The sequence below is a fragment of the Tympanuchus pallidicinctus genome, unplaced genomic scaffold, assembly GCF_026119805.1.
Source record: "Tympanuchus pallidicinctus isolate F22 unplaced genomic scaffold, pur_lepc_1.0 scaffold11, whole genome shotgun sequence".
NCBI classification, from domain to species: Eukaryota; Metazoa; Chordata; class Aves; order Galliformes; family Phasianidae; genus Tympanuchus; species Tympanuchus pallidicinctus.
In genome coordinates, this window is record NW_026294627.1 from 17,396,695 (window position 1) to 17,423,193 (window position 26,499).

The following is a 26,499-nucleotide window of genomic DNA, read 5'->3' on the forward strand; positions in this document are numbered from 1 at the left end:
GATGCCTTCATAAAACATCATTGCCTCCTGCTGGGGACATCTGGTTGGTCAGCTGGAGGTGCACTGAATGCGGGTCCATTGCCAGCTGTGTTTTATACATCAGACAGCTCGTTCTCATCTGCAAAATCCAGAGACCTTCTTGCATAAGTAGTTTTTCTAAGGTTTCTTTCACTTTCTTGCCATCTGATACCATACCACGACTTTACGACATTAATATCTTTTGCAATATGTGCAGGATTTTGTCTGCAAGCGTTTCGTGGAGAGTGAACGTCCAGTTGTACGACCCATCTGTCCCATGAAAAGGGCAGACAAGTTGGGCACTAAAAAATGCACAGAGGTGGGGGCTGGGTGCAGCCAAAGGAGAAATCTGTAGCCAACCCAAAATGCAAACCAGGGGTAAGTTTGAGGTGTAATAAAAGTAGTGGAGTAGAGAAGAGGTTTAAATGTTTTTGAGATGTAAAACAAAAGAAAAAAGGCAGAGTCCAAAGTTTATGCTGCTTGAGAAAGAGGAAGTTCGGATAGCGTGAGATTCATCGTGGACTTTAATAGAGTCAAAATGTGACTTCCTCAAGTCTGGAATAAACTGAAATATGTAATTGGGAGTGCTGTAAAATTCTTTCTGGTTTCTTTTCACATGAAAGCTTTTCCCTCCTTCCCTAAATATTTATATAGACTTTGAACTTGTGTGTTCAGTGGCTCTCACAGCTGCTGAAGGGGTGACAAGAGCAATTTTTATGCAGTTTTATTTCTATTAAATTTCTGTCAGCCCTGATTTTTTGCTTATTTGGACTTACTAATGCATGAGAATTAGTACTATTCATATTAATGCTAATCTTACTTGATACCAGTATATTTTGATGTCTCCAATGCTTTGTTTGAAAATAGCAGGCCAACATTAATTTATTTTTCTATAGGGACGTGCTGCCAGCTGACAAAAAGAACCCTTGCCATTAGTTTGCACTTGAATTTAATTTTCCCATTGAAAAGGTTATTTGGAGATGCAGGCACAGCTTATCATCTGATAATAGTGAAACTAAATTATGCCCTACATGTAGTTGTAAGCTGTCTGCTCCTCCGTTTGCAGTCATTTCATTCATTCTACTCCATTCTTGTAAACGTATCACAGATTGCTTTAACAAACTGCAGTCCTACAGGGCAGTCACATTTCTGTATCAGACTTGTTCTGATGTCTGAGTGTCACCTCCTTCTGAGGATGAATTTGGGATTTCTTTCTCCAGAACAGTGGGAATAGAAGGTTGTCAGTACTTGGTGTGACCTCTGCCTTCAAGAGGGGGTGCATTTCTACTGTTGCTAAGGCTAATTTTGTTGTGTAGGTGACAGTTATAAAATTATCTTCTGCACCAAATAAATTTCTTAGTTCTTAATGCTGTCTGAACTGTAGGAAAGGCAGGAAATTACTATCCTGAACTATTCAAAAACAAAAGCATAAATTCATTCTGTCCGGGTTTGGCTTTGGGGAGCTTTTAATGTGAGGCTAAGGGAAGGTAAGGAAGAAGAAAGCATCTTTGAGAACATTTTAATAGAGCAGTTGCAGACTGGTGAGAGCAGCGAGGCGGTGGCAGCTGGCGTGCGAGTTGCAGCTCTCCTTGCACAGCTGAGCATTAGTTGTGAGACTCAAGAAGTTCAGAGCTTTTCATTTTTCATCAACAATTCTCTGGGCCAATCTGAGCATATGTCAAACACCTGGAGCCTGGGAGCCAGTCTTTGTTTCTCTGATTAAAGAATAAATTATTTTCCTAGAGTAGGCTTATGCTGAAAGTGGGGCTACAGGTTTAACTCAATCATTAGGCTAAGCACAGTTTTGCACTTTGATTCACCTTGGCACTTGCAGCAAGCCAAGCCTTTGTAAAACAGAGCTTATTGTGGTCAGAATTTATTACACTTGCTAAGGATGCATCTCTCTAAAAGAAATAGAAAACATTTTTTTGCAAAGACCCTTTTTGAAGAAGGTTTCAGTGTTAATGGAGGTGGGAGGAGCAGCAGCAGAAGGAAATGAGACCCTTTCTGCCCTTTGGTTTTCTGTGTTGTTGTATAGGAATTAAAAAATGCTTGGTGAGCTCACAGAGCTGCCAGGGCAGTGTGCTGCTGGGTGGCAGGCAGAGCTCAGGTTGGGTTTTCCTTCATTTTGCTTTTTCCTTTCTGGGATGCGTGGTTGAGTTGAGCCTGCTGTGAGCTGGGAAGATTGATGTGGAAGTGGCAGGAGCAGTAGGTGCAAACACCACTTCCCTTTCTCTTCATAGCACCTGACGTAATACTCTGACAGAACAAGAAAGAGCAAGTGCCTTCACATTCTTGTGCTGAGGGCTATGAGCAGCCCAAGTGTCTCAGCGACCTCATAGCTTTGCACAGAGCAAAACACAGAGCAAGGTGATTCTGTGAGACTTCACTGCCCCTTAGCGTGGTGTTTGATAGGAAGCAGTGCAAAGGGAACTCCATCGCCATCTGAAGTGAGAAGAGAACAGCAGAGCATGAGTGGAGCATGTCGAACCACCTGAAGATCTATCAGAAGGGATCTTGGAAACTCTTCTTTTTTTCACCTTGCTGTTTGTCTCCTGCCAGCTCACACCCGAGTTAAGTGGTAATGAGAGTGAGGGCTTGGGGTCAGTTGCACGTGAAGGTTTTATGGGAAGAAATTACCTGTGCTGTTCCCCAAAGTCCATTGATTCCTTTCTGAAATTGTTCCCTAGATAATGAGCCACTTCTGCCTCTCCCCAGGCCCATCCTGGCTCTGCTGAAAGGCTTGACCTTTCATGCGTGGTGGCTGCTGGTGATTTTATGGGCACTGTTAGGCAGTTTGACTGCCACCAACTGGAATAATTGGGATAATTGGGGAGGAGGAGCTTCGATTGGTTATTGCCTTTCAAAAGGGGAGGTCACAGATTGTTTCTTGGAGCCAACTGTGAAGTTGCAGACCTGCCATTTGGACAAAATGTTGCTGCTATTGTAAGTTGAGCATATTTTTTGTGGAAGGACTGACTATTGTGCTCCCTGCTTGCTATTTTAGTTACACCTCTGAATGGAGTCGTCCTTTTGTCAGGCAGCATAACCATCGCAGCATCTTCCTTGAGGCTGAATAGCAACAGAGCTTCAGGAAGGTGCTTCTGAGACAGTTTAATAGCCAATATCCCCTGAGACTAAGGTGGATGAGCTTGGTTCAGCATAATTTCTTGTCACAGCTACGGATAAAGAACGCTTTGTGAACATGGCAGGCATCTGAATGACAGGATGTACAAACTGCTCGAGCAGCATGGAGGCAGACAGCAGGTGCTTATCCTCTGAAAGCAAAAAAAATGCAGCTGCTTCTTCCACCAAGGCTCACTTGATAAGTTCTTCACAAGGACTTGAAGCAATCTGTATTTTGGCTGACTTCAGCAAGCTGCCCCAAGCCATTAGGAGGGTTCTGTGCTGTGGAACTTGGCACTGGTGTCAGTGAGGCTGTTGCCCTGGGGCAGCACACCAGCTCTCACCTAGGATGTGAACATGGATAAGCTCCACCACTGCTCCAAAAGCTCCCAGATCGCAAAGTACCAAGCAATACTTTTCAGCTTGCCATGGTCAAAGTCTTCCCTTGGCTCCCACGTGGAGCCTAATTAGCCTTTTACATTTCAGACCCTGCTTAGGGGTTGCACACACACTGGGCTGCATGAGGTGGAGGAGGGGTGAATGCAGCACAGAATGCATTGGTTCATCATTCCCTGCCTCCACAACAGTGGAACATGTATATGCTTTCTTGAAAAGTTTGCTTCCACACCTAGGGATGTGGTGAGGCCACACCACCTGTGTTTTGGCCACATGTTCCTGCAGATCTGTCACACTGCTCACACATGCAGCACATCCTGGGGAAAGCCTCCTTGGGTAACTTCGATGTCTGGGTGGCAGCAGCAGTCACCTCGGCACTGTGTGGGCTGAGGTGTGCTCACCTTTGTAAAGGCAGTTCGTATGTGGCTCAGGCATTCCTCATGTCCTGTGCTCAGGGACTGGGCTTTCCCCTGGTGTTCTGTCCTGTGTCTTCTCCAGAAGATCAAGACAAGGTGAGAGGGGTTGATAATGCAGCCTGGAAGCTTAGAAATTCCCTTAGGAGCTTCCCTTGTGTCCTACCTCCTTTAGCAGTGCAGGTATGTGGGATATCCATGTATTACATTTGCATACTGGACAAAACCAGCTGTTGTTAAACATCCCCCTCATTGCTCAGCTGAGCGAGCTGCTGACATTTGAAGAGCAGCCTGAATGTCCTGTGTCACCAGGCTTGTGATGTGTCCACAGCCTGGGGATGACGAGCAGCTGCTGGGTCAGATGTCATGAGTTTCAACGAGTCCAAGTGCAGGGTCTTGCACCACTGTCATGGCAATCCCTGCTATCCCCTGCTGGAGGATGGAAGGATGGAGCACAGCCCTGCTGAAAGGGCCTGGTGGTACTGGTGGATGGTGGTGGTGGTACTGGTTGGACATGAGCCAGCAATGTGCCTTCTCAGCCCAGAAAACCAACTGTATCCTGGGCTGCATCCAAAGCTGTGTGGCCAGCAGGGTAAGTGTTCCTCCCCTCTGCTCTGTGCTGGTGAGGCCTCACCTGCAGTACCTGCATCCAGATGTGGATTCTTCAGGAGAGTCATGGAGCTGTTGGAATGCGTTGAGAGGGGGCTTATAAAAATGACCCAAGGGATGGAACAGCTGTGAGAACAGGCTGAGAGAGCTGGGGCTGTTCAGCCTGGAGAAGAGAAGGCTGCGGGGAGACCTGAGGGTGGCCTTTCAGTATATGAAGGGGGGCTGTAAGAAAGAAGGGGACAAACTTTAGCAGTCTGTGATGACATAAAAAGAGGAAATGGTTTCAAACTAAAAGAGAGGAGATTTAGACTGGATATAAGGAAGAAGTTGTTCAGTGAGGGTGGTGAGGCACTGACACAGGTTGCCCAAAGAGGTGATGGATGCCCTGTCCCTGGAGGCACTCAAGATCAGGCTGGACAGGGCTCTGAGCACCTGATCCAGCTGTAGGTGTCCCTGCTCACTGCAAGGGGTTGGAGCAGATTATCTTTTGGAGTCCCTTCCAACTCAGATATTCTGTGATCTCATCAATCCTCAGCTCTGTGGGCACAGAGGAGGGGGCTGTCAGTGGCCACCATGCTCGGTGGACAGTGGCACTTCACACTGGGTCACAGAAAGGCTGCAGGTGGAGCGGGGCTGTTGGGCTGTTGGGCTGCACACTGCTGTGTGCAGCTCAGCTCACAGGTGCAGGAGCTGTGTGGGAGTAATTCAGAGTGCCACACGACCTGCTACCACAGGTCCAATCTGCTGGGAACAGAGAGGAAATCCCTGACAGAAAATCTGAACAGAGCAGGGACAGCAAGTGCTGTGCTCACTTGTGAGAATGGGTGCCTGAAGTCAGACAGCAAGGTTGCCCAAGCAGGGTCTCAAGGAGACATGATGGGATGCCTGCTCTTGGAGTCGCAGCATTTGGTATCACTAACACCAGCTCCCCAGTGTGTGTGTGTCTGTGGGCATCCCCCCATCCCAGTGCTGTGTCCTTCTTGGGAATGAAACACCAGTGGTGGGGCTCTCTCAGTGCTGAGAGTCCTGAGTGGGGCATGGGCACAAGCAAAACAGAGGGTTGTAATCTGCAGTGGAGAGTCTAGTTGGAGGCCTATAACTTGCTATGTTCCCTGTCAGTGCTGGGTCTGGTCTTGTTCAACATCTTCATCAGCAATCTGGATGAAGGGACAGAGCCCACATTCAAGAAGTTTGCTGATTATACGAAGCTGGGAGGAGTGGCTGACGTACCAGAAGGCTGTACTGCTATTGAACAAGACCTGGGCAGTCTGGAGAGTTGGGCAGGGAGGAACCTGAAGTTTAACAAGAGCCCAGTGTAGTGTCTTGTGTCTAGGGAGGAGTAGCTGTATGAACCAGTACAGGTTAGGGTATGATCTGCTGGAGAGGAGCTCTGCAGAAAAGGACCTGGGTGTCCTGGTGGACAAGAGGTTGGCCGTGGCCAGCACTGTGCCGCTGTGGCCATTGGTAACCTAGGGTGCATTAAAAAGAGAGAGGCCAGCAAGTCGAGGGATTTCTCTCTACTCTGTCCTGGTGAGGCCACACTTAGAATACTGAATCCAGTTCTGGGCTCCCCAGTTCAAAAAAGCCAGGGAATATCCTAGAAGGAGTCCAACGAAGGGCCACAAAGATGATAAAAAGTCCTGGAGCATCTCCCCTGTGAGGAAGGGCTGAGTAAGTTGGGCTTGTTCAGCCTGGAGAAGAGAAGACTGAGGGGAGATCTGATTAATGTTTATTAATATCTAAAGGGAGGTTGGAGGCAAATGGATGAGGCCAGGCTCTTCTCAGTGATGCATAGCGATAGAACAAGGAGCAATGGCCTATAACTTGAACATAGGAAATTCCATACTAGCATGTGGACAAAATTCTTTATGGTATGGGTAACAGAGCACTGGAACAGGTTGCCCAGAGAGGTTGTGGAGTCTCATTCTATGGAGATATTCAAGACCCTTCTGGATACCTACCTGTGCAGTTTACTATAGGGAACCTGCTTTGGCAGGTGGGTGGACTCAGTGATGTGGGAAGTTGCTTTTTCTTTCCATCTTTGTACCTGAGTGAATCTTTTCAGCTGAAAATAAGTCAAACTTCATGTCTGCTAATAATGATAAGAAATAAGAGCAGTTTTTCAGCAGGCTGAAGAACAATCCGAAAGCATCATTCCTTTTGTATGATTGCAGGAACAATGTGAAAGGCAGCTGATAGTTTTCATAATTCCGTGAATGAACAGAAGTGCACAAAAGGGGGCGTGATTTGGGGTTTCGGAGCCGTCTGCAGAGGATCAGCACCTACAAGAGAGGTTCTGCATGGCCCCAGGGATAGATTTGTGCCTTTACTTCACAGACCTCAGGCTGAAGCTCAGCTGGGCAAGTGTGCTGGATTTACAGCATTGACAACTTACAGGTGTGGAAATCAGGATCCCCTAACTGGAACCTCTCGGTCACCAGAACCTCTCGGGGTTTGAATTCAAACAGGATGATATGATAGGAAAAGAAAAACGCACACACAAAAAAATGAGGGTTATCAAACCACAAGGCAGGAAAGGAAATATGTTGAAATGATGTCAACTGTGAAAATACCAAAGGTGAAACTGTGATAAGAAAAGTTAATAGGGATGCAAGAACAAGAAATAACCAGGGGAAAAGGCAAGCTGCTGGTCTGCAGGCGATCTGGAGTCAAACCCCTCCCTGTTGTAAGTGTGGTGCTGGTGGAGGCTGTCCCTGGCCATCATATGGGCTGGCCTAGGCTGCAGGGCATGGGGAGAAAAAGAGGGAGAAAAGAAGGCTGCAGGGTGCCCTAATTGCAGCCTTTCAAGTACCTGAAGGGAGCCTACAAAGAGGAGGAGAATCAACTCTTTGAAAGGGTTGATAACAGCAGGACAAGGGGAAATGGTTTTAAGTTGAGGGAGGGAAGATTTAGGTTGGATGTCAGGGGGAAGTTCTTTACAGAGAGAGTGGTGAGGTGCTGGAACAGCTGCCCAGAGAGGTTGTGGATGCCCTGAGCCTGGAGGTGTTCAAGGCCAGGTTGGATGGGGCCCTGGGCAGCCTGGTCTGGTATTAAATGGGGAGGTTGGTGGCCCTGCCTGTGACAGGGGCGTTGGAGATTCATGATTCTTGAGGTCTCTTCCAACCCTGGCCATTCTGTGATTCTGGGTGCTCATCATCAGGCTTTGTGATATGTAGGACCTTGAGATGCACTACAGAGGTGGGGGGGAAGAGCGGGTGGGTTTTCCTCATGACAGACTGCTCTGTTTGGAGTCTTCTTTTGTCACCCTGCCATCTCATCTCCTCACCACCCCTGAGGGCACGAGCATGGGACACTGGAGGAGACCCCCAATGGGTGCAGCCAAGGTCCTCCAGAACTGTGGTTGTAAAACGGTGACCATGCTGGGGAGATACTGCTGAACCTCAGCAGGGACTTCGGGCCTGAGGTCAAGGCAGCCCCCAGTCTTGTTCCTGGGAAGCAGGTGGACCCAGTTCACTCATTTAACACGAGAGCCCAGCTCCATTGCAAGCCCTCTTCATTCAATACTGCTCCACCTGAGAGAAAGTCTAAAGTGAACAAATGTGTCTCAAAACCCACCCCAAGTCCTTAAGCTCGAGCCTTGCACAGGGATTGTTACTTATAATGAATATTTTAGGCTTCCTTCAGAGGCAGCTCTGTGCCCCTGCTGCGTGCTGTCTCCCAGGAAGAAGCCACATGAGCTACTTTGGGTATTCAAATGCTTGATATATGGTATCTGTTCTATGGAAAAGTGCCTCAGGGTGAAATGCGTTTAATAGAGAGAGGCTAACATGGTAGTGATTTATCTCATTTTGGTAAGTTCATGCCTGTAATTCAATAACCCCATGAGCTACACTTAACTGTATTCAATAAAGATGATCTAAGGGTGCTGTTCATGCAGGTGAAGGATTCAAGAACTGGAGGAAAGGATGTTAGAAATAAATGGACTTGAAGTAAACAAGGAGCTCAGGCAGAACCCTTCCCCATGATGAATGTCTTGAGCGTCATTAAACCCATACAAATGGCTCAGCGAGAGGCAGAAATTTCTTCCTCTGAAAGGAAAAAGCTGTGCGAGAGACTTTCGTTAAAGAGCAAATGCCACGTTATGCTCCAGCCGTGACCCAAATCCTGCAGCAGCACTTTGCAAGCTGTCATCATGTGGAGCACTCCTGGGAGAGCGTGGTGTATCATCACGGAATGAGGATGTGCTGCAGCGGGTGCAGGAAGCCTGGTTGCACGCAGCCAGAAGAAAGAGAGGTGATAGCCCACGGCTTTATTCTGGATGTGCTTTGGAAACCTTTAGACAAATAACTGGGAGCACAAAGCAGACAATGCCGCATGCAAACGGTACAGCAGCATGACAAAGAAATACGGTACCTAAACAGCTGCTCAGGGCTGTAATTGCTCAGTTTGAATGTAAACCCAAAATAAATAGCATTGGCAGCTGAGTCACACAATTGCAGACCTGAAGCTCTTCAAAGTGAGCTCTAAAAATACTTTGTGTGCTTTAGAAATTACTGGCTGCATGCAGAGAAAATGGGCACTGAAAGCGCAGTACCGCGGCATTGACGGTGGCTGTGCAAAGGACTTTCAAATAAGGTGTGGCTGCCGCTGGTGTGCAGGGCAGTCTGGGGAGAAGAGCAGGTGGGCACAGATCCCTGCTGCCCTAAGTGGGTGCACTGTCACTTGTGGGTCTTGGTTCCTCCTGGCACCAGGGACACCCTGCACAGTCTGCGCTCACTCGGCTGTTGCTGCTCTTCCCTCGCCATCACCAGCGAAGGAAAAGCTCAGCCCAGCATCACTGCTACCAGTGCTGGAATGTGCTGCCTGAAACCCAGTGTTCAGTGTGGCCTCCACAAATGGGAGGTGCTGGGAGACAAGAGCATTTCTGGACTTCGTACACAGTAAGTGTAGTTGGGCATTGGAGCAGGCTGTCCAGGGAGGCGGTGGAGTCACCATCCTTAGAGGTGTTTAAGAAATGCACAGATGTTGCACTGAGGGATGTGGTCTAGAGCAGTCACAGCTGTGGGTTGTTGGTTGGACTAGATGATCTTCTCGTCTTTCCAATCTCAGTAATTCTGTGATTCTGTAAGGAAGGAGCCCTGTTGTACCTATGAGTTGAGCTGCACCCTATTTGAGTTTTCATCATGAGCTGTACCTCATTGTAGGTGCCAAAACTCTGCTTCTTGGCCAAAAGCCTGGGCAAGTGGGCATGGAGTGGTGAGGTGGTGCCAAGACCCACAGATGTGTGCTGCAAGGAGGAGATTCTCCAGAATGTGAGGAGACACATGGGGATATAGGGCTGCCCAGGGAGGTGGTGGTGTCACCAACCCTGGAGGTGTTCAAGAAGCATTTGAATGTTTTACTAAGGGGCACAGTTTAGTGGGGAAATCGTGGTGGTAGGTGAATGGTTGGACTGGGAGATCTTGGAGGTCTTTTCCAACTGTGATTCTATGATTGTATGACTCAGAAAAAGCCCCTCTAGCCCAGACGTCTCTTGACCCTCAGCCATGTCCCTCTCCCAGGCCACAGCCCAGCAGAACTCTCTCTGTGACATTCTACTTAGCTCTGGCTGCTTGGGGTTTTCCAGCATTGGCTGCTTCTTACTTCACACCCAAGTGATATTTTAATGGAGTGAATGACCTGCCTCTTCTCAGACCCTCACAAGGATCCTGGGCATCCACAGCCCTCTCAAAGACCCAAAAGCCAGTGGCAGGAATTGTACTGAGGAAATGGTGACATTAAAGCTTCAGCCAAGGCTCAGCTGGACATTCCATTTGGCTGTGGTCACCATGGCTAGAGCACTGGAAGATTTTCCAGAGTGTGTGGCAGAGCTGACCACTCTGTTTTTCCTGCTGCTTCCAGAAGGGACTTTCCTATGCAACAACTTTATCTATATGACTCAGTGAAGCTGTCCCCATCCCTCACCCTGTGTGGGACACTGGTCACCAGCAGCACTGTGCTTGAGCCTCTACAGTACCCAGGGAGGATAAACCTGGCCCCACTGGTCCCACCTTCTCCAGACCAGAGGCTGGAGGAGCCCAGAGGCTCAAGAAGAAGCCCAGATGTATCCCAGAGAAGGGGTAAAATGTGTGCAATTTGAACTGTGTTTGTCGGGGGGGAAGGATGATGAAAGTCAGCAGTTAAACCCAAAGGAACTAGTATGAACTCTGAGCCCAGGACAACCTCCAAGTGCTTCTCTGGGTCATTTTTTATGATGTCCCAAATGTTTTGGTAAGTACATTCTTCTCAGCTGATTCAAATACAGAATAGGATCAATGTGTTTTCCTAAAGCTTTCCAAATAGGTTTTTGAGCAGAGTTGTACAGGCAGGAGGGGAATGACGAGCTTCCACAAAGGCCCTGGGAGGCAGAAGGCTTCTGGTCTGTGTTGCATTTATTCCACAGCCCTACAGAAAACAGCTCGTTGAGTAATCTTTTCCCCTTTGGTTGTCATTCTTTTTAGTTGTTGAAATGTTTGTAGTTTCCGTTTGCATAAAACACTCTCCTAATGCTTTTCACAGCTGCCTCTTCAATCAAAATCCACCAGAATACTCAGTGTTGTGTCAAGCACTGATCTGCCACTGCTGTGAATGTTCTTCTTTGGACACTTCACACGCTTCTGTTCACAGAGCATTTCTGTTTGCTGTTTCGCCCCTCCACATTGCAGCTATTCTGTGCCTTCTGTTGCCTCCCAGCCCTGCACAGAGGTGCCCAGGGAGGTGGCAAATCTCTCTCCTAACACATCTGAATACACCAATCACTATAAATATTCAGTGCAATAAAACCATTAATGCAGGATGATTAAAAAGTTGTGGTTCCCCCAGCAACCTGAACTCACTGCCTCTCGCACACCAAGGCTCAGAGATTACAGCTCTGCCGTTGCACGAATGCCTCCATCTCGCTGCACCGAGGCTGCAGCCGGGCTGGGGTTGCCATGGGAATGGAAGGTTGGATTTTGTGCTGGTGTGGATGTAAAGAAACTCACCGGTCCTGTAATGGCCTGTTTTAATGCTGCGTTAGTGCTGCTGCTCCATGGTACCTGGCTGGATATGCACTGAATCAGTCACAGGATGGCTGAGGTGGAAGGCAGCTCTGGAGGCCACCTGGCCCAGCCCTACTCCAGCAAGGGCACCAGAGCAGGGTGCCCAGGGCCACATCTGGGCAGCTTCAGGCGGTCCCTAAGCAGGAGAGCCCACAGCCTCTGGGCAGCCTGTGCCAGTTCTCAGCCTCCTTTGCCATGTTGCTTGGAGCGCTGCTGCTCGAAGCTTCTTCCTTGCTCTCTTCCTCAGTCCTGCAGCGCACAGATGCTTGCCTCTGCCTGGTGCCTCCATTTCAACCCCCCTGTCTTTTGTCTTTCCCAGTACCACTGTTCCCAGAGCACTCACATTTTCAAAAACGTGACTTTTTTTCTTTCTCAGGCCACATTTCCTGATGCATCTGCACAGACCGCCTGCAGTTTTCTCCTCAATTATCCCCAGATCAATTCTTTTTTTTTTTTTACTTCCCTCTCTTTCTTTTCACACTACTGCAGCATCTCTTTTGATGAAGGCTCAGCAAATCATTTCTATCAAACCGTACATGAAGAATAGAATGAATATTTCAGCATTTCCAAAACTCGTAGATGATTCTACGATCCCATCTGAGATGTTTGCTCAGGACTATCCATGACTGTTCAACAAACAGCAAATGATCCCTGTGCCACTCAGCCACCAACAATGCAACACTCGGCTTGCTTTTTGCAAAGGAGCTCTGTGAGTAATGTAACTAAAGGACAGCGAGGAAAGGAGCAAACACCAAGTGAGAGCAAGGTATGAATTTTGAGAGGGTAATTAGCTTTTAGGAGATCTCATCCAGGAGTTCTCTGTCACAGTGGGGCTTTTATCAAGATGGAGTGTCTTTCCCACTCAGCCACAAATTGCGAGGATGGATGCAGGGATCACTGGCTGTGAGTTTATGACTGTGCTATACAGGAGGTCAGATAAGATGATGGTAATAGCCCCCTATGGCCTTGCAATTTATGACTCTATGAATTTCAAACTGTTCATTCGGTTGTAACGTTTGCAATTTATCTCAAATTAAATGTCATCCGGTAGGTGAACAGAACCAAGCCACCTGACTGGGGCAGCCCTGGCTGGGGCGAGGCAGCTGCCAGCACACAAACCACAATTTGCTGTGAGCTGCTCTTCAGCCACCACAGCCCATTTTGGAGGAGTCTTCCCCACAAAGAAATTGCCAAGGCCCAAATGTTCCTTCTCAGTGGGACCTTGAGTGGAAAAGGTGCATGGGCAGAATACTGAGCTTGAGCAAAGTGTGCGGTGATCTTCACAGATCTCTTTACAAATATTCCTCTTCTCCCTCCCTTTCCATCACTGCGTTCCCTAGAAGTAAGGGTTCTTCTTACTCTTCCACTTTTCTTTCTACATTTTCCATGTTAAATGATACTTTCAGTAAGACATGGCCACCTCTGCTTGAAAGTGCCCCCAATGAGCTCTACCATGACAATCAATCCAATTCCATAACATCTCTGTGGTTTATTTCCAACCATCATATTTCTTTACAGCATTACTCAGGGATCATTATTCCAGAATAGCAAATAACTTCTCAGTCTTTTTTTCCACCCATTTTTCTTATAACCTCAATGTGATCAGAGCTGTACCTTGTTCAGCCACATAGGTGAGAGGCCAGGAGATCCAGTTTAAATGTCACCCACAGGGCAGGCAGCAAACAGTGTGTGGAAAGGGGCCTTTGTCCTGGGGAAAACACGCTGTGCTGAGCTGTTTCCTTGAGCTGGGAGCCTTGGGAACTCCTTGCAAATGGGGGTCCAGGGCTTACAAATAGCTATCTGACAGTTTCTGCCTTGTTTCTGTCATGATTAATGTGCCTGAGAGATCAGGGATTTGACACAAAAAGCTGTATGGCTGGCACAGGGCTTGCACACCAGCCATCACAACACCACTAATCATATGCAATTTCTCCTGGAAGCACTAGAGGGAAGACAGGTGAGCAGTTCCAAAGTGATTTGTTTATAACCCACCATCCCCTGTGTTACTGGGAAGTCAGGAGCTACACTGTTTTTCCTAAAGATTTCACCCATGAAGTCATGTAATTACATAAGAAACACAGTTTTAATTTTTTTTTTTTTAGAAGGGAGATATTCAGGGAAAACTTGTAAACGAAAGGCCTTAGCTATACTGGGATATCCTGATAGGAAGTGTGGCTCGAGGTGATTTAATCCAGGGACAACATTTATCTGATGAGGACTGTGCAAGGGGAACGAAGCATTAACTCCCAGCCCCCATTCACAGGACAAGGGCATTCTGTTAACACATCTAATTAGCTGTCCTATTAGCAGAGCTGCTGCTGGTGCTGTTGGAGAGGGCAGCTGGGAGTGCATCTGTGTGAGCTGCACAGGGGATGTGCTCCGATGCGCACAGCCCCAGGGCTGCATCAGAGCACTGTGCTCCCCTCCATTTTGCATGCTGCTGATGTTAACTCCGCAGAGCCTAGCTTCGGGGTGAAGCTCAAGCATTTGTGAAGTTTATGAAAATCGTAAACTGTGAAGAGCAAAAGAAATTTTCTACACTGAGAACAATCAATCACTGGAACAACCTCCCCAGGGTTGTGGCAGGATCTCCAGTATTGGAGTGTGCAGCGTGCAGTGTGCAGTTGCACAGGATGCTCCATAATCTCACTGAGGATCCTTTTTCCCAAGACTTCGACCTGATGATCTTTCAAGATCCCTTCCAACCTGGGCTGCTCTATAATTCTCAAAAAGGGACAGCTCATTTAGCCTATGGGCAAACAGCCCTGTTCTGCTCACACCCACAGCATCCCTCTGCAGGGTGAGGAGATGCCCTGAGGAGGGACCACAGTCACTCTGAGCACAGCTTTAGGGAAAAGAATGTTGTTGGATGTGAGCTGAAAAGGACTGGCTGGGAGCTCTGCCTTACTGCCTTACTTACATTGCTGTCGTCAAGAGCCATGAACAGTTACCTCCTCTTGACTCATAAACTGAACAACTCTTCCTGCCCTCAGTCTTCTCTGCTAGTGGTTATGCCACTGTCTAATTTCCAGCCCATGCTTATTCTGGGTCTCTTCATGTTTGTGGCAGTTCAGTTCATGTGTTTTCCATCTATCCCCTTGTCTGCTCCGCAGCTCAGGTGGGCTTCCACCTCTGTCACTTCTGAGCCCAGTTGGAACAGCACAGGTTGGAGAGCATGGAAATGAGCATGTTTGTGTAGTACGGGATCGCACCATAAGAGGGAGATGATTCCCTGTGGATTTTCTGGGGGACACATAGCCCTGCCATGACCAGTGGGTGCCAGCATTTGGGTGGAAAAGTGGCTGATGGAAGCTAGAGAGATCTGGCAGAGAAATCCAGAAGGGGACACAGCTGGGAGACACATGCTCACATCAGGAGATGAGAGCCTGATGTCCTTCCAGTGTGTGAAGCCTCCAATGGAAGCACACCCGAATATTTTCCAGTCTACCTTCTGACATTCATAAAGATTTATTCTGAGAAGCCTGCTTGTATTTTTTCAGATCATTATATTCCACTTCATGCTGCTTCATTTATTCCCAGGCCAGAGGAAGCCCTGGGACAGCCTCTGTGGGTAGTGCTGCCCCAAGCTCAAAGGAACTACAAGGGGCTGATGCTACAGGAGAGAAACATGGAGTGTGAGATTCTGCCTTCAGCCTCTCTCTGCTCACTCTGACTTATTAAGGATGCTGCCTGCACATGGGCAGACTGGGGCAGAGAAAAGGGCTCTCCAGGGAGCTGGGGACAGTGTCTGCCAAGCAGCCACCGAATCAAAGGCACGCGGTGTGGCTGCACGTCTGTGTGTCTGTCTGTACCCACTTGGCTCCTGTGGAATGAAAACTTTGGCTGTCTGAAGCACAGGAGCTGGAGCAGGATTTGTTCTGTGGGTCTGGGAAAAGCTGTTGTACCTGAAGGAGAATTCCAGGCTGTTTTAAATATGGTTCTTTGTAAATAAGTTTCTTATAGCTCCACAGTAGAAAAAACAAAATTTGTCGTAAAACTTTAGCCAAGAAGTTGCATTTCTCCAAGAAGGAGCATTTCTCCAAAAGGAGCATTTCTCCCAATATCTGAAGTCTGTATTTATGCCTTATGAATCATATTTCTTGAACTTCATCAAAAGAAGGGGGAAAAAAAGGTCATCTGAAAAATATGTACCAGTGAGGGAATCTGGCATTATCACCCATGGCTGTCTCGAACAACAACCCTGTACTCTCCTGTGCTGTTCATTTCTGGAGCAGCTTTGAATTCAGCGACAAGGTGTAAGACATTTCTAAAAGTCTTCATTACAGTGCTGAACGATTCCCCACCTCCTCTTCTTCTCCTTTATACCTTCTTCTTTCTTCTCTCCAAGTCTTGCTGCAGGAGGTCAAGGAGCAGAATTACATCAACTTTCTTTTTTTCCTGTCCACGTCAGTCTCCTGAGCTTCAGACACTGTTTTTGCCAAGACTGTTGGAAACTGGAAAGGGCCTGAACTTGGCAAAGCTCTGAAGTTTCTGCAAAAGCCTGAAGTCACTCTGAGGCATTCAACATGGTGCAGGGACATCTCCTCCCTCTGCTCCCAGAGATAATGTGTGTGACTTCCCAGGCCATGTCTGCCCATGGGCTCCTCAGTTTTGCCCATCTCATGCTTTGGACGAGGGATGGGACAGAGGGCAGAACAGCATTCTGCTGCTGGAGGATACAGAGGAGACCTCTTTGCACGTCTGCGGGTATTCAGGGCTGCCAAGCCCTGGGAGGGTGGGAAAAGGGCAACGGGGAATTGAGAGCTGCCAGAGAAGGTTGGATGAATGGGATCAAGAGAGCCTTGGAGAGTAGGACTGGGAGGACAGGGTGGAGAATGTATCTGTTGGGCTTGGTATCCCCGTGTTCCCATTCCACAAGAGTTTGTGTCAGGGAGGTAAGTACTGGCCCTGGGCAGTAAGAGCTGTGGCAGCAGTAATACAGCCCTCCAGTTTTGCACTGAGCACTTCCAGGAGAGGGAAGCATCCCTCCTCCCAGTTCTCAAGGAATGTCATACCAAAGCAAAAAGAGGTGTCCATTGTAATATAGCTGCTAGCAAATTTGCTCAGGGTAATGAAGACTAACTCAGAGGTTAGACTAACTCTGCTCTTCACACAACCTTGGAGCTCCTACATGACGTGATGGAAGTGGCAGCAGGACTGAAATACCATGATATCACCAACAGAACTTCACATTTCATCTGTTACACCTTAAAAAGGAATGAAAACCGTAAAGTAGGCAGATTGAGGCAGCAGGGCACATGGAAATATCCAGCAATGACTGCATGGCTTCATATCTTTCTTTCCTTGAGGTAAGAGTGACACAAGTCTAATCTTTCCTGCAAAAGCTATCAGCTCTAAGTATTCCTCAAGGTCTTCAGCTGTCACTACTTTAACACCCTGGGAAAGGTAAGTAGTTCACTACTCATTAACTCATCAGAGCAGCTCCAGAAGCAACCACTCCCCAGGTGTGACATCAGAGGGACGACTGAGCAACAGGAGAGTGACTGGCAGTTTCCCACAGCTTTCTCTCAAAGCAAAACTAGGCAATGGGAGCTGTAACACTGTTTTGCCAAAAAAATGGGATTCTAGATAGGATTCTCCAGTGACCCTCAAAGAGAAGCAGCTTGGCAGGACACTCATCTTCTATGCAAAAGGTGCTGCTGATCTCTTCCATGCATGAGGTTACTCTCCAAATGGTTGCCTTGTTCTTCGGGACTCTCTAGTTCATGAATAGTTCCTACTTCTTTATGCTGGGAGCAAATGAGGACATGAATCACTTGGGCTTGCCTTCCCATTACGATCAGGATGCCATACAATTGTCAGTACTTGTTCTCCGTGCTACAAAATGGCATCACTAAGACAGCTCCTTTTCTAGTATATCATTAGAGAAAATGGCTGAGTAAGCAGTCTAAGAAAAAAATGATAGGACCATCCTGTTCCTCTAGTAAGCATCCACTTAGGTCACAGAATCATAGAACTGTAGAACTGCTGTTGCTGGAAAGGACCTTAAAGATCATCTAGTTCCAACCCCCTGCCATGGACAGAGTTGCGACCAACCAGCACAGGCTGCCCAGGGTCCCATCCAACCTGGCCTTGAGCACTTCCAGGAATGGAGTATCCACATCTTCTCTGGGGAGGCTGTGCCAGTGCCTCACCACCATTTGTGTAAAGAATTCCTTCCTAATAAGTAAGCTAAATTTCCCACTTCTAGTTTAAAGCCATGTCCCTTTGTCCTATCACTATCAGACTGTATAAGAAAGTTGGTCTCCCTCCTACTTATTCAGCTCTCTTCAAGTACTGGAAGCTGCAGCAAGGTCTCCCCAGAGCCTTCTCCAAGCTTAGCAAGACCAACTCCCTCAACCCTTCTTCACAGGAGAGGTGCTCCAGCCCTCTGATCATCTTCATGGCCCTCCTCTGGACCTCCTCCAACAGTTCTGCATCTCTCCTCTGCTGGGGGGGGGGATCCCCCCAGATGGAGGATGCAGTACTGGAGGGGGATGGTACTCCAGATGGGGCCTACCAAGGGCAGAACAGAGGGGAATAAACCCCTCCCTCTCCCTGCTGGCCTCCATGCATCCCTTTTGATGCAGTGCAGGATACAGTTGGCCTTCCAAGCTGCAAGAGCACACTGCTAGCAGATCCATCGTTTTATGCACAAAGCTGAAACATACTGATGGAAGAAATAAGGGTGATTGAACCCATTGGTGCAGGCAGAGCAAGCCTTATCAGCTGCCTCTGACAAGAGGGAAAGAAGTTCTTTAGCCCCCCCAAAATACATTTGTTTTCACAAGTATATTTTTATTTTAATTTCCAGGTGAATATCCATTGAAACCATCTCTTTTCTTCCAAAAAAAAAAAAAAGAGTGTTAACAAATTTCTACCCTGAAACAAAAAGGAATGTGAAGTCGATATTTTTTCACCAAGCTGTAGTGTTCTGATTGAATTCTCCTTTACAGCTGTGCCCTTGGCCCAGTTATAGAATCATGGGAGTTGCTCAATAGTCACCAGCTGGACTGGGGCTCCAGTGACCCTGGACTTCATCTCATGTTTGTGAGGAAACAGTCAGCATGACATTAGCTTGATTGCAGTGGAGTTCACACCTCAACCTGTCACTGCAAATGCTGGTCAACATTCTCCTTTACTGTTGAGATGAGAGGGATCTCTACTGGATTATTTAAGTAGAAAAGTATCAGCAATGGTGTGGTCAGCAGGACTAGGGAAGTCATCCTTGTGTACTGAGGCACTGGTGAGGCCTCATCTCGAGGATTTGTGGTTGGACTCGATGATCTTTAAGGTCTTTTCCAACCTGAGCAATTCTATGATTCTATGATTCTACAAATGTCTACTTTAAGATGACTACATTGTCCACAGGAGCCAGAAACTGCCTTGACCATAAAGGCAGACAGGCAAATCCTCACAGGAGAACTCCCAAATGCTCCTAGATGATTCCCCACACACAAACTCACTCTGTCATAGCAGTGTAAATAGTTCTGGAGCACAGGGCTTACGAGGAGCAGCTGAAGGAGCTGGGATTGTTCAGTCTGGAGAAGAGGAGGCTCAGGGGAGACCTCACTGCTCTCTACAACTACGTGAAGGGAGGTTGCAGTGAGCTGGGGGTCGGCCTCTTCTCTTGTGTAACTGGTGATAGGACCAGAGGGAATGGCTTCAAGCTGAGCCAGGGGAGATTTAGGCTGGGCGTTAGGAAATACTGCTTTTCTGAAAGAGTGGTCAGGCATTGGAGTGGGCTGCCCAGGGAGGTGGTGGAGTCACCGAGCCTGGAAGTGATCAAGGAATGTTTGAATTCTGTGTTGAGGGACATGGTGTAGTGAGAACTATTGGTGATGGGTGGATGGTTGGACTGGATGATCTTGAAGGTCTTTTTCAGTCTTGGTGATTCTGTGATTCTTCCAACACTTTGAGGACATCGTGCTAAGCCTGTGTCCTTCCAGATGAGCTAACATCTCTGAGATGGTTTTCCTTTCTTTTGTTCTCATTTCCCTTGGGAGAGGACATTCTTATAAATGAAGCTGTTTAAGCCTTTCACAGCCCCAAACTGTGGCTGTGATTTGATAATAGCCAGTCCATGTCTCCTGTGGATGGTGTCAGTTTCTTTTGATGTTATCTGGTTGGGGAGAATCATAAAGATGCAAATTGCCCTATGATATCCCCAGAGAAACATCGAGAGATGCTGTTTTCTACCCTTTCTGTTCACACAGCCCACTAAATAGGGTACTGCCATTTTGAGTAGCAGGATACAGACTTTCATGATAACTGAACAATGTCTATGCCAGGCTCCGTCTGGAGCAGCAATAGTCTGGAGCTCATGTTCACTTGTTGAACTGTAAAAGCAGTTGTCTAACAATGAGGCGGCCATTATCATCTTTGTCTGAGCTTTAGCTTCGCCTTGTGCAGTGGGTTTAAATTCCTAAGTGTGAGATATTTCCATCACTAACAGACAGAATACCAAGTCGTTCTTCTGTGCTGAGTGAACTCCCAATGACCCCAGAGGATGCTGTTTTGCTGCACAGTTATTTTACCCTAGGTATGTGCAGGGATGTTTGTCTCAATAGCAAATGAAATGCAGAATCAGCCCCTAAAAGATAGTTTAGATTCATGACAGAAAAGTTTGTATTTAATTGAGCTTGCTGACATAGAGACAAACCAAGCAAACTCTCTGGTAGCTGTTAATTAACAGCATTAGGTCATTTATAAAACTGCAGTATATCAACAGTGTGCAAGTTTTCTCTCACCATTACAGCACCAGAGCAGTGTGGTTTTGTTTTGGGTTAGAAAAAAGCATCTTTCTAAGGTTGCTGTCTGTTAACAAGGGTTCTGCTAGTGCACAAAATTGGGTGAGCTAATTATTCATGCCTTTTGTTTGAAAATTTATACAACTAGCAAGTCAGAGTTTCTTTTCAGAGGGTTTGAATGGTATCTTTTCAAGAGGTCAAGGGAGGAAACTTGAAATAATAGAGCAAAACCAAATCAGAATCCGCTGCTTTCAAGTGCAGCCAGGGGTTACAGTAGCTTGAATGTGATTTGGGAACTGAGGAATTTCTCATTGGCCTGAAAATGGTGTAGTAAAAAAAAGGCAAAGATAGAGGAGGGAACTTATGAATAGAAACAATGAGGTGTTGCATGGGCAGCTAATCGTATCTCTGCAGTTAGGACCTGATTCTTTCTGGTGCTTGAAGCTGGGTTATGCTGCAGATGCCGTTTTGTGCATTTATTCAGTTAGGGCCATAGCCTTGCAGATGGAACAGTTTTTCCCTTTGGCTTCATCCAGGGGTATAATACTCTGTTTAGCCCATGTAGCTTCTTTCTTTTTCTAACACAGCAGTCAACACGAGAGTGCTTTTAAATTCTGGATGCAATGTTCCAGCTAACAGCTGGGAGGGAATTTCACAGCCATTAGCCAACCTATGGAAATCCAAGTAGTAGAACTTACGGACACACAGAACCCATAATTCTCTGAGCTGCATGCTGTCAGAAGGAATTCATACACATTTACTGCGGAGGTGTCAGTCAGGAAATGTATTGTGTCTTTTTAAACCAGCCTTTTCAAAATATGACTATTTCTTTCTATTGTCTGTGCATGGTTGTTTTGTACAAATGAGTGCTGCAATAACTCATCGCTGCTGCAACAGCTCCGCTTCATTTCTGCCTCTTCTCCACTGTCCTGTACCCAGCAAGGGTGGCTGTCTCACCCTCCTCTGCAGATTTCAGCACTCATCCATCCCCTGCCAGTGTCAGTTACTCCAGTGGCTCAGCAGAGAAGCATTCCCTGCTTGCTTGGACTGCAAAAAATCTCTTTGGAGCCTGGGAAGCATGGAGTGCTGGGTCTTACATGCCTGACACATTTCCTACTGTCGTTTTCAGTCTAACTGACCTAGAGATTTCACCCCAAGGTGTCAGCCAAAGCTGACCCATGTTTATTCAGCTGTGTTAATTTTCCTCCCCAGCAGTGCTTCCAAGCTGCAGCCCATTGGTACTGTTTGGATTGCTTTGTGCTATCAGAGAAATACAAAGCCTTCAGAAACTCTGCTCTGCTGACTGTGACATTTGCTGGAGGGGAGGAGAAAGAAAACAAGACATTATTTAAATGGGTTTCTGTACTGAAAGTATACAGAAATTCACATGAACTTCACAACTTTTTTTTTGCGTGATCAATTATAGGTGAAGAATACAACAGCAATGTTACCTTGTACAGAGACCAGAGGAAATATAGTCTGTAGATCACAGAATCACAGAGTCATTAAGGTTGGGAAAGGTCTCTAAGATCATCCAATCTGACCACCAACCATCCCCTCCAAACCCACTAACCACGTCCCTGCATGACACATCCACACAGTTCTTGAACACCTCCAGGACTGGTGACCCGACCACCTCCCTGTGTAGCTTGTAACACTGCCTTATCACTCTTTCTGAGAACAGATTTTTCCTAATCCAAATCCAAAATGAGCCTCTCCTGGCACAGCGAGGCCATTACCTCTCATCTTGTGCGCTGAGAATGGAGGTCCTGGCTGTTTTGTTACTTCCATATTTGATAGTCATTCCTCAGATGGCAGGTAGCCAGGCCATGAAAGACCTTCTGCAGAACCTTAGATCAAATAATAGAACACAACTCCCTTGAGTGATAGCAAAAAAGCAGTAAATATGTAGTGCAACTGTACAGAGTGTCAGAGTGATCAAGACAGTTCTGATTCCAGTTGTTAGCATTTGTACATGCTTTATATATGTCATATATCCTTTGAAAATAGCTTGTCATGTTTTGTCATTGAGGGCAGTTTCACTGGGCTGCTAAACAATTCTGTACTATTAATTGGTCATTAGTTTGAATACTCTTTGGGCCTGGTAATATCCTGGGAGAAGAGGCTGAACCCATCTCATCCCACCCTCCCTTCAGGCAATTGGAGAGAGATAAGGTTTCCCCTGAGCTTCCTCTTCTCCAGACCAAGTAATCCCAGTTCCCTCAGCTGCTCCCCATCAGATTTGTGCTCCAGATCCCTCACAGCTTCATTGCCCTCCTCTGGATACATTCCAGGGCCTCAATGTCTTTCTTGCAGTGAGGAAATCTCAAAATCAAATATAGATATTTATCTGGCTTTCATTTCTGATCTGACTCCCAAATACTCTCCTCGGCATTTGTCTCTGTACCTGCAGCTCAATTTCTACAGACCAGACCTGCTCAGGGGAAGAGCTCTCTGCACCTGGACAGGACATCATGACACAGGGATGGTGGGACAGTGCTTCATCTCTGTCTTCTGGGAGGGGCACTATGTCCTATGAGGCTGAGATTAAAAACCATATTTGGGCTTCACTGGTAAAACTATTTGCAGTCTTCTAACAGAAAACTGACCTTATCTCTTGCTGGGCAAATGCAGCTTTGTCCTACCAGCAGTGCCTTTGTTGATTCTTGAGTTGGGATCAGAGGAGGCAGACAAGGGGAGGAAGAGGTACTAATCTGTAGTTATCACAAATATTTGATAACGTAGCTTACAGATGTTATAGAACCTTCACCCTGAGGTGCAGTTGGTTCCCTGAGGACTGCTAAACACCTGCAAAAGCACCTCTTAATGCCAAATGCTGGTGGAAACTTATCCTTAACAGGCTTAAGTCTCTCTTTCCCAGCCTCCTTTCTCCTCTAGGAATTATTAGCTGAAATGTCACCCATTATTAGCAAACCTGAACTATCACTGTCTAATCCCATCATGCCCCCACTGGACAGGGGCCTTGTGAAACAAAGCCTTCCAAACCCATCCAAATTGCAGCCCAGCATCAGAAATTTGCACATTCTGAGGGTCAGGCTGTGTTTCACTGAGAGCTGTTGTTTCAGCTGTTTGGTTTGGGGTTTGGTTCGTGTGGATTTCACAGCGTCTTCTGCATTTCCCGGCTGCTACGGAGCTGGGAGCTTCCTATCCAAGGAAGTATTGACCATAGCCAGAACATAAAGCCTGCCAAAACAGGCATCTTGGTAACAGATGCCTGATAAGTATGGAGCAGCATGGGCCACACCTTACCCTGAAGGAACCACAGCAAAAGTTCTGTTTTAGGATATGCTAGAAGTAGGCATATTGTATGTATGAAATGACTTCAGGGTGTAAATATTGGTAATAAAAAGGGAAAGATTTTTAGTTCTGTTATACTGCAGTGAGTTAGGATATGGGTAACACTTTGCTAGATTTATTCCTCACCAATCACGCAGAGATTACTGACAGATGCTGCAGCTTTCTTTAAGAAAATAATAAAGCAAAATAAGCATTTTGTGCTATTAGATTTTTTAGAGCAATCTCTCAAGTCAGTCTGTACTGCTTTCTCTCTTTTGTGCCTTTTAATTTCTTAGCCTGGCAGAACAAGATAGCAATACATTTTGAAAAGCAGCTTCAACAAAGAATTGCTCTGCAAACACAACTTTCCTTAAAAAAAATTAATTTGTATTTTTATTTAAAATGATACACAATGGTCTATTCATCAAAGCATGTGAATAATTTTCTAATATCAATTAACAATGAGCTATCTTTTAATTATATCATCTCAGTATTTAACACTGTCGGTCGTATTAGCTTTACAACACCTTACCAACCTTACTCTTGACAAATAAATACAAATTCATAAATGTCATATCAGGCAGCCTGACTGCCCAGTCTAAGCTGATATCCTTTAGCAGATCCCAAGTCTTTATTGACTCACTGTTCAATTAACTGTTGCTATTAATTGGTTTTAAAAGAAATAAATAATTTACATTCCTATTTCTGTTTTACCAAGTGAAGTGGATTCCTCCATGGTGGCCTCTCAGGAGCCCTTCTTACACACATCATCAGATTTAGAAAAAACTTCTCAGATGAACAGTGGTGATGCTGAAGAGCACAGCCCCGTCTCTACCAGATTGGATTACAGTTCTTCATGGGGTCAGATGAGAGCTATAGCCTGCATGACTCCCTGTCTCATGATGCTGTAATGAGAAGACAGACATGGGATGTAAGGTAGATTTGGCATTGCCACATAGGTCTATTTATAAGCCCAATGGATAAAACAATATTTTAGGGTAAAACACAGACTCTTCAAAAAGGAAACTATTTTCACAGCACAAGAAAATTGTTGAGTCATTGAGTATTTTTTCTCTAGTGAAAAGATACATTTGAGCTAAGGAAAAGAAAGATGATGGAGCACAGAAGAGGAAAAGTGTAACTATTTGAATGCAACACTCCAGGTGACACACTACAGTGCAGAGGTACAGGAATAATCTGGGAGCCAAGTTCAGTGTCATGGATGCTGAGCAATTGCATGTGGGCCTTGAATAACGGCATTGCAGCAGAGCTGAGTGCTCCCCTTCCTCAGGAGGTCTTTGATGACACAAAATACTGTTTCTGGAAGGAGTCACTGATGGGAAAACTCAGTAAAACCTATAGCACAAAATTAAAAAAAAAAAAACAAACAACACCTTTGGATTTGGCAGATGAGGTTCCTACATGGATTTAAGCAGTATCTTAATTAGAAACAGACCTCAGCCTCTGAGCTCAAGAAGCGGCAAACATCTCTCATTTTAATCCTACCTGCAAGGCTGCGTGCAGTGACCGTCTTTGCATACATGCCTCCCTCCTCAGAGGTAAGAGGCGATGCATATTTTACTTGAGGAAGCAGTGAAGTAAAACGTTCAGCAGAGAAATGGCCTCTTGTTGTGTGAGGGTACGCTTTCCAAGCTCATTCAGCGCTGGCACAGATTATACACTCTCAAAGGAGCCTTAGACTGCTTTGGGTAAAGCCCATCTATTTAACCCAAATCATCTTCAGACAGTTTGATCTCAAAATACCTCTGAGATCCGTAATGGAAAAGTACATTTTGGAATGATAAATTGCAGGTCTCTGTTTTGTTTGCTAAAGCTATTTATTCAGCTACTTGAAAATCGCATACAACAGGTTTGAGTCATTGCTGAACAGGTGAATTATAAAATTACTGATCTAAAGGCTAATTGCACTGAGGGTTTGTTATGTCAAGTTTTATTAGATGCGTGTGGTTTATTTGTTGCCTGATACAAACAAAAATGATTTTTTGTGGCACTACCCACTCCTACCTTGTACTCACTGCCTCTAAGGACTTAAAAATGGCTGCAGTAATAAAATTTTAAATATTCTTGCTGTAATCTCTTGCTTGAGGGGCTAATGCTGCTAAACACAGAGGGCTTTGTGTGTAATGAGGGATGATCTACAAGAGAAGAATTGGAGTAACAATACTGTTATCACCAATTGCAAACCTCTTCAGAATCATGTTTGGCAGTTAATTGTAGGTTGTCTGCAACTTCCCTTCTGCAGCTCTGAGTTCACTGTTTGAACACACAGCCTTAAATTACAGGGCAGGGAGAAAGATGGGAAACACAAGTAAAATGCATGCACACTGTAAAGGCATATATACCTCATGCAGGGGGTGGCTCCCTGTTCCCACTGACTATCCTTTCCTCATTAAAATTCCCCTTTAATTCTCTTCTTCTGCAAAGGATTTAGGAGCTAATCTGCCAATGAAAACTTTTTAATTTGTTTTTAACAGCTGCATTTTTCCACAAGTAACCTGAAAATTTCTGCAGCAGACAGATTTGGTATCCTCTTCACCAGACAGTACTGTTTCTCTCAAAGATGTTCTCTCATTTCATTTGCCATTATCCTTTCCAGTTTGCCTGTGGCCTAACATTTTCTTATTGCTGGACTTTCAGAGGCACCGAATTCCCACTGAAGCTCTTGCTGTTGGGTGAGACTTGCACATAGCAGCTTTGGAAATGCAGTGGATTATTTTGATGATTTCAGAAGGAGGTGCTGGAATTTTCTTTACTGAATTAATCTATTTCAGCAAAGGTTTGGAAATTTCTAAGGAAATGTTGGAAGTGCTGAAATAATGAGGGGAAAAG

General features: G+C 46.1%; 1 protein-coding gene across 1 annotated transcript in view; it reads right to left on the reverse strand.

Moving 5' to 3' along the window:
• The window catches only part of USP12 (ubiquitin specific peptidase 12), a 335,443-nt gene that overhangs the window by 51,223 nt on the left and 257,721 nt on the right, over nucleotides 1–26,499 (reverse strand). The gene's annotated exons all lie outside the window — the stretch shown is intronic.